The 6,712-nt window shown below is 40.4% G+C and overlaps 1 long non-coding RNA gene across 1 annotated transcript; it reads right to left on the bottom strand.

Annotated features, from left to right (window-relative positions):
* Window positions 1-228: 228 nt before the first annotated feature.
* Window positions 229-4,721, bottom strand: LOC120405297. The gene is made up of 3 exons (XR_005598478.1): window positions 3,966-4,721; window positions 662-759; window positions 229-311 (listed from the first exon to the last, which is right to left on the bottom strand). It is a non-coding gene; the product is annotated as an uncharacterized LOC120405297 (long non-coding RNA).
* Window positions 4,722-6,712: the final 1,991 nt, after the last annotated feature.

Raw genomic sequence — 6,712 nt, 5'->3', positions numbered from 1 at the left:
GACTCTGAATCTGGCACATGAGAATCAAATGATATGATAGTCTAGTTATTAAATATGACAGATAGAAAAAGCTCTATGTTGCACAGCTACTCTGTGATTAGTACCCTATATTTTACAATGTCACTGTTCTGAATGTTGTAATACTTCCAAGACTCTTTCAAGAATTGATGGTTTTGAATTTAAAAGAAATAATAAAAGAAAAGCTAGATGAAATATAGCAACATCCCTGTTAGATTTCACAGCTTATTTTCCTAAACAGCGCTGTAGTTCAATAATTCAACTGCAAAGCCAGTTCTCTTCCTCCAGTTTTTCTGAGGGATAAAAAAAAAGAGAGAGAGTAAAGCTTAACTGAATTTATGGATAAACTAGTATGAAGTACTGAGGAAAAAACAAAAAAGGTTTGATGTATCACCTAATTTTCACTGCCATGCTTAAAGCCTGTCTCCATTTCCCTAAAGGAAACCTACGGTATATTAATGCTGAATATTCAAAGGTGAATGAATTCCCCATCCCCCCAAAAAGGTGAGAACAGCCATTTCACCCCAACTCCCCCTAATTTTTATATGTAAACAATTTCAGGGTAATTTAGTGGTTAGTGTGGAGTAATGGCAAGTCACATAGCATATTGGCTTATGCATCTGTAAAGTGGATATAAAATTACCTTCCTCCCAGGTGTGCTGTGAGGCTTCATAAGTCAATGTGCATGAAGTGTCTTGAGCTCCATTGATGAAAGATATTATGGCAGCATGAAGTATCATTCTAAATAGGCAATAAGAACGTCCATTTTTGCTCACAAGATGTGGCTATTGGTCCCCACTTTGAAAGTAGGCTCAAACTCCTAGTCAGAATCAGACACAACCAAACCTACAGAGCACAACTCAATTGTCAGCATTAGATAACAGCACACAAATACCAAACCCATTGAGTAGCCATGCAAAAAATTAGAATGCAATCAGATACGGTTGCAATGAGTGGAGAAACAGAAGTCTGTGACCATAGTATGTTAGCATAGGTTTAATTTCTAGTATGTAGCTGATACATACAGAAAGAGAGGAAAATATTAGAAAAGAATGGAGATGTGTTCACAACTTCGTGTTTTCGGTTGTTTCTTTTTAAAAGAAAGAAGTATGCTTTTCACAGAAAACAATAATCATAAAAGGACATGTCTGGACGGGCAATAGCAGCTACTGTACTTCAGACAAGAGCTGGAAGGAATGACGGTTTCTGTTATGAGTAGAAATGGGCCCCCTGGTCTCAAAGAATGTGTGCATGATGTATAATAGATACCTGTCTGATATAATTAATTATATTTTTCCTAAATTTAACATTGCCTGAAGGGTGAAATCATTTTGCTTGGTGAAATCCCTCATGCCACACAAAGTCTGTGAGCAAGCCAGATTTAATTGCTGTGATAAAACCACAAGAAAGACCAGGTTCGCATTAAATCTATAACCACATCTAGTGAAGAATAGCTTTAATCACCTTGGAAATGGTGACCACAAGATAATTAAAGGGAAAGTGTTCTCATTAGTAATTATCCTGGAATATCAAATCTCAGTTTATCGTGAAGTCCAATTTAAAATGTCTTGGCATGGTCTTAAACTTTTCTTCTATTTTTGAGGTTATGCATCTACTAGAACTTTTTACAGGAGGCTGGGAAAAGACTTGTGTGTCCTTGTGCAACTTCACAATCCACTATTGTGTTTACCTAGACAAAGGGGGTCATTTACTGGGCCATTGACAATATGATCAAAGAAATGCAAGTAGCAACATTTACACTTTTGCTTTCTGTTCATTTTAGGACACACTGAAAGCCACCGTCTTTCAATCCCAGGCTTCCTTCACCAGGAACAGTAAATGGTGATAATACTTTGTTTTTCTATATATTGTTTCCCCTACTACTAACACCACTATCTCATTATGACACCAGCATCAGCCCTCTGCCAAGTAGTAACAGATGTCTGGGGTCTTGCAGGTTGGCTTCCCAGTAGAGGAGAAATCATTGATGCAGAGCCTGAGTATATTCTAAGCATAGCTTAGAATTTTAACATATAAACCAGCTCTGGAACAGAGGTGGTCAGACAGCAGGCAGGGCAATCTCTTCCCTCAGGAATCTCAGTCCAACACTAAAGCTCACTTTCCAAGGAGCAACTTTGCCTTAAGACAGGTTTCAGAGTGGTAGCCATGTTAGTCTATCAGCAAAAAGAACAAGGAGTACTTGTGGCACCTTATAGACTAACAAATGTATTTGAGCATAAGCTTTTGTGGGGGGGTTAACCTACGAAAGCTTATGCTCAAATAAATTTGTTAGTCTATAAGGTGCCACAAGTACTCCTCGAACGTTTTGCCTTAAGAATTGACTCTAATCAAAGACCAAGGCAGAGAGCAAATTTTCCTGCTGCTCACACAGCTCCCTCTACACAGAACCTTGTATAACAAAGCTAACAATATACAGCATGTCTTCCCAAGACTTAGCATTTGCTTGCATGTTAAGAATATGAATTTGGAAGATAATGTATACAGTACCAAGTGGTGATTGACAACTGCCATAACAATACATGTACAATCCTATAAGATTATTTCCTTTTGCAGCAACCCTCACCCCTCAAAAAAAAATTGGCTAATAGTCTAGAAAGAAAGATTCTACCATGGTGTAAACTGATGCCTTTGAAAATTCAGATCGATCTGGGGGGCATTTTTTAGCTTGGCAAAGTTTGGTGCGGTGGGTAGTCAGTATCAGGCTTATAATGAAAGTCTTGTTGAAACCTTATCTACAGTAAATGGTAGAGATCAGCATCACTCAATAATAAAACAAAAATTGCAGAAAGCTTTTTCTTTCTTTAAATGCAATTTAGTTTTCCTTTCTTCCTGGTCTCATTGTGGGTTTACTTAGCTATGCTCCCCTTCAGGCAGAAATGGAAACCAGAGGAGTTGCATTCTTTCAGTCCATTTCTGACAGCGAGTGTGGCTGCATCAAGCTAAGTACTTAAAGTTTTGCCCATTGCTCTTTAAAGCAGCTGTGCAGAACTTAGCTGTTTTGGATCATGGTGGTTAATACAGACCTTTTCCTGCAATTTCAGGGCACACTCACTAGGTCTGTAGCTACTGAATTTCCCGCCAAATGTACTACTCACTCAAAAGCACTGTTTCTTCTGGTTGTGTGACACTATGCCATTTGCATGATAGATGATGAAAGAAAGGTTCATCCAAAACTGGGCCAAGTTCACTTTGAAATGTTTGTAAACCGCAGCAAAACCTTCAACCGGTCTTAGATGAGATTTAAGTTCATAAAGAAACCAGGCCATTTTACTTGGGTTCAGGTTTTATAATGCATGTCTCTTATAAACTGTAGTCTCAAGAGAACATATTCCCTTCTCCACATGACATTACATACTCCTCATACAATCAAGCAAATTATCCTTTTTATAGAGCCATAAATCCTGGAGCTTTATGTTATGTCCAGAGGAAGGAAAATCAGCTCATTAAGGGCCAACTCCTTCCCCCTGCACAGGCATGTTAGGGCCCAAGAGGCAGCAGAATGACTGTGCTTTCAAAGGGTATGTAGCAGAGCAAGAGTCATCTGCACCCCTCATCATAGCACAGAGTGGGCTCAGTCTATGCCACTGTGTAGGGGGATTGAGCGAGGGCACAGCAGCCACACAGCACTGGAGGAAGAATCTAGTCCAGAATCCTGTTCCTAGCAGACAGGGTTCTCCAGCCCAGCGGCTGGCACCAGACTGCAGATAGTGTCAGCAAGGAGACCAAGGACTGAATGGCTACTGACAAAGCTACTGTTTTATTCCTAGATACGGTCCCTTCAATTCAAGGTTGAAGCACATTAGCAGAATAATATTGTCACAGCTGTATTTCATTATGTTAAAGAACAAAAAACTTCCACTGCTAGACTCAGATGCCTTTCATAGCACTAAAAAACAAACAGCATAAAAATCAGAAGCACACAGTACCTGCATTTTACTACAACTCTGAGCATGCAGATAGGACCCAGACAGACTTGTATGGGTTTGGTTTCCAGGAACTTTAATGTTGTGTTTTGTTGTGATGAAATGGTAGCATGAGTCACATTAGCAATTGAGTTGCGCTTCCAGTTCTGTTCTGATAATTAAATACTGTAATAATAATAATTTGTGCTTAGGTAACACCTCTTATTTGGGGAGGGCAGACTGGTTTACAAACGGTGAGTATTGTCCTCATTTTATGCACAGGAAAACAAACAGGGGGGGGGTTCCATAATCTGCCCAAAGTTACCGGGAAAATCTCTGGCAGTTGATAACAGAAACCAGGTTCCCCCACTTTCTCTAGCCACTAGACCACATTGCATCCTCCAGTTCTCTGTTATCTGTGCACTTCCCTCATGGACTACATTTTCCTTTTGTTTAAGCCTACACTCTGTAGTGTTCCCATCCCTTCAGTCTCTCCTGACCACACACTGGCCTTCTAAAGGGAGAAATATTTTGTAACAGACAAGATGGACTTTCAACACTTTTGTAACAACTCATTTTAAAAAAAAAAAGTAGATATAAAGAATAGCCTAAGTTAAGATCTAGGGACCAATTCAACAAGTCTCCTTCAGCTACAGCCCTACATAAAGGGACAGATTGTTTCTACCACAGCTAACTGTTGCTTACTTCACACAAGTACCAAACACTGGGAGAACCGTTTGGTTCTCATTTGATCTCTAACCCCTTACCCAATTTCCTTCCTCTCTGACTCACCCTGCCAAACTGAGCCATCCCTTCATACACCCCTTTTATACTGTGTGCAGGGGTATGTGTAGGAATTAATTAACTCCCCACAGCTGGCCCAGCTAATCCCTACAGGCTGTGTAAACCTCCAACCAGAGAGTAAGGGTTAACCCATTCCCTCCCAGTGCCTAGGTGGGGCCTATACACCTTCTCATATATACATGTATTTATATCAGTTTGCATATTTCAGCTTTCTGGACCCATAAAATCTTTCAAGCAACAATCTCAAGTGCCACATCAAAAAGACAAAGGGATATATGATTTTAAATGAGACATAAGTATCTGCAACACATTAAAAACCAAAGTTTGTGTTTATGACCATTATTGTAGATCTAGTCCATGCAAAACTGATCTTGTCCTGCAGAAATTAGGAAGAAAAGCAGGGCTGGTGCTTTTCATCAGACAGTAAGTTCTGTGTCCTTCATGTTTGTACCTTGCAATAAATATATTATTGAATGCTAATAATAATAATGACACATGGCATTTATATAGCACCTTTCATCTGAGGATCTCAGCACTTTGCAAACAGCTACGAACGTCACAGATGCTAACAACATGGCCTAGGTTCTTTTCGGGTTAAACTTTCAAAACTTTACATACCATATGAGCATGTTAAAACCAGGAAATGAAAGTGCCTGTGACCCCACAGAATTCAACATGAATTCAGTTTTAAAATCTGGTGCAAATATTTGGCCACACTATGCAAGCATCACTCTGGAGTGTCTGGAATTACAATATTATTGTTACATTTTTTCTTATCATCACACCAAGGGCTTCACTCAGCCAAAGTCTGCTCTGGTAGATGGCCCATTGCTGGGGGGGGAAGATAGCTTAGTGGTTTGAGCATTGGCTTGCTAAACCCAGGGTTGTGAGCTCAATCCTTAAGAGAAGCCATTTGGGGATTTAGTTGGGAATTGGCCCTGCTTTGAGCAGGGGGTTGGACTACATGACCTCCAGAGGTCCCTTCCAACCCTGATATTCTATGACCTAGACCCTTCACGGCCCTGCAAGACATCTGAAAACTCATTTTCCCCCAAGGTGGGTAGCAATGGCTAGAAAGAGGGCTTGACCAGGAGAATCCCTGAATCACCATTAATGCAGCCTACACCATCAGAGCTCATATTGAGCCCTGCCACACACTAAACATAGATTCAGAGCTAAATTTCCTCTTACAGTATTGTTTGTGGATGCACCCCTTGTAAATAGTACTGCACATGTATGTACAATTAGTGACTGTGAGGAGTGACTGCTGAATAAGGGGATTTAAAAAAAAACTACTGGATTGAATCCAGACATATGAAACACTGTGTGGTCATTATATATTGGATTGGGGAACACAACATCATAAAATCCTGGCCAGATCCTTGGCACTCAGTTAAATGAGCCAGACAAGGACCTGCCCACCAATTTCACATACAGAACTGAAAATGTTCATATGTACACTCTAGCTAACGGAAGGTGGTGTTGTCTAGTGGGTAGGGCACTAGACAGGGAGTCAGGAGACCTGAGTTCTGTGCTCTACATGGGTACTGATCTGATGTATGACCTTCATCAGATCACTTCACCTCTCTGTTTGTTTTTTCTATTTAGATTGCATAGCTCTTTCCATCACTGGAAATTGTTCAATCAAGATTGGATTTTTTTTCTAAAGACATGCTCTAGTTCAAACAGGAATTAATTCATGGAAGTTCTTTGGCTTGTGTTATGCAGGAGGTCAGATTAGATGATCACAATGGGCCATTCTGGCCTTACAATCTATGAACCTCTTTGGAGCAGAGACTTAAAATGTGTTTGCACAGGGCTGACACTATGGGGCTCCAACCTCAGCTGGAACCTCTAGGCATTGGCTCAGAAACCCAGGCTAGACACTTACCTGAAAGATGGGAAACACCTGTTCAAATCCCTTTTCCTCATCAGGTAGAGAGGTCTTCCACATCCCAGATGTGTCC

This window comes from Mauremys reevesii, linkage group 4 (assembly GCF_016161935.1).
Source record: "Mauremys reevesii isolate NIE-2019 linkage group 4, ASM1616193v1, whole genome shotgun sequence".
In the NCBI taxonomy this organism is placed as follows: domain Eukaryota; kingdom Metazoa; phylum Chordata; order Testudines; family Geoemydidae; genus Mauremys; species Mauremys reevesii.
Note: the sequence above shows the minus strand (reverse complement) of the source record. Positions and strands in the feature narration are given on the sequence as shown.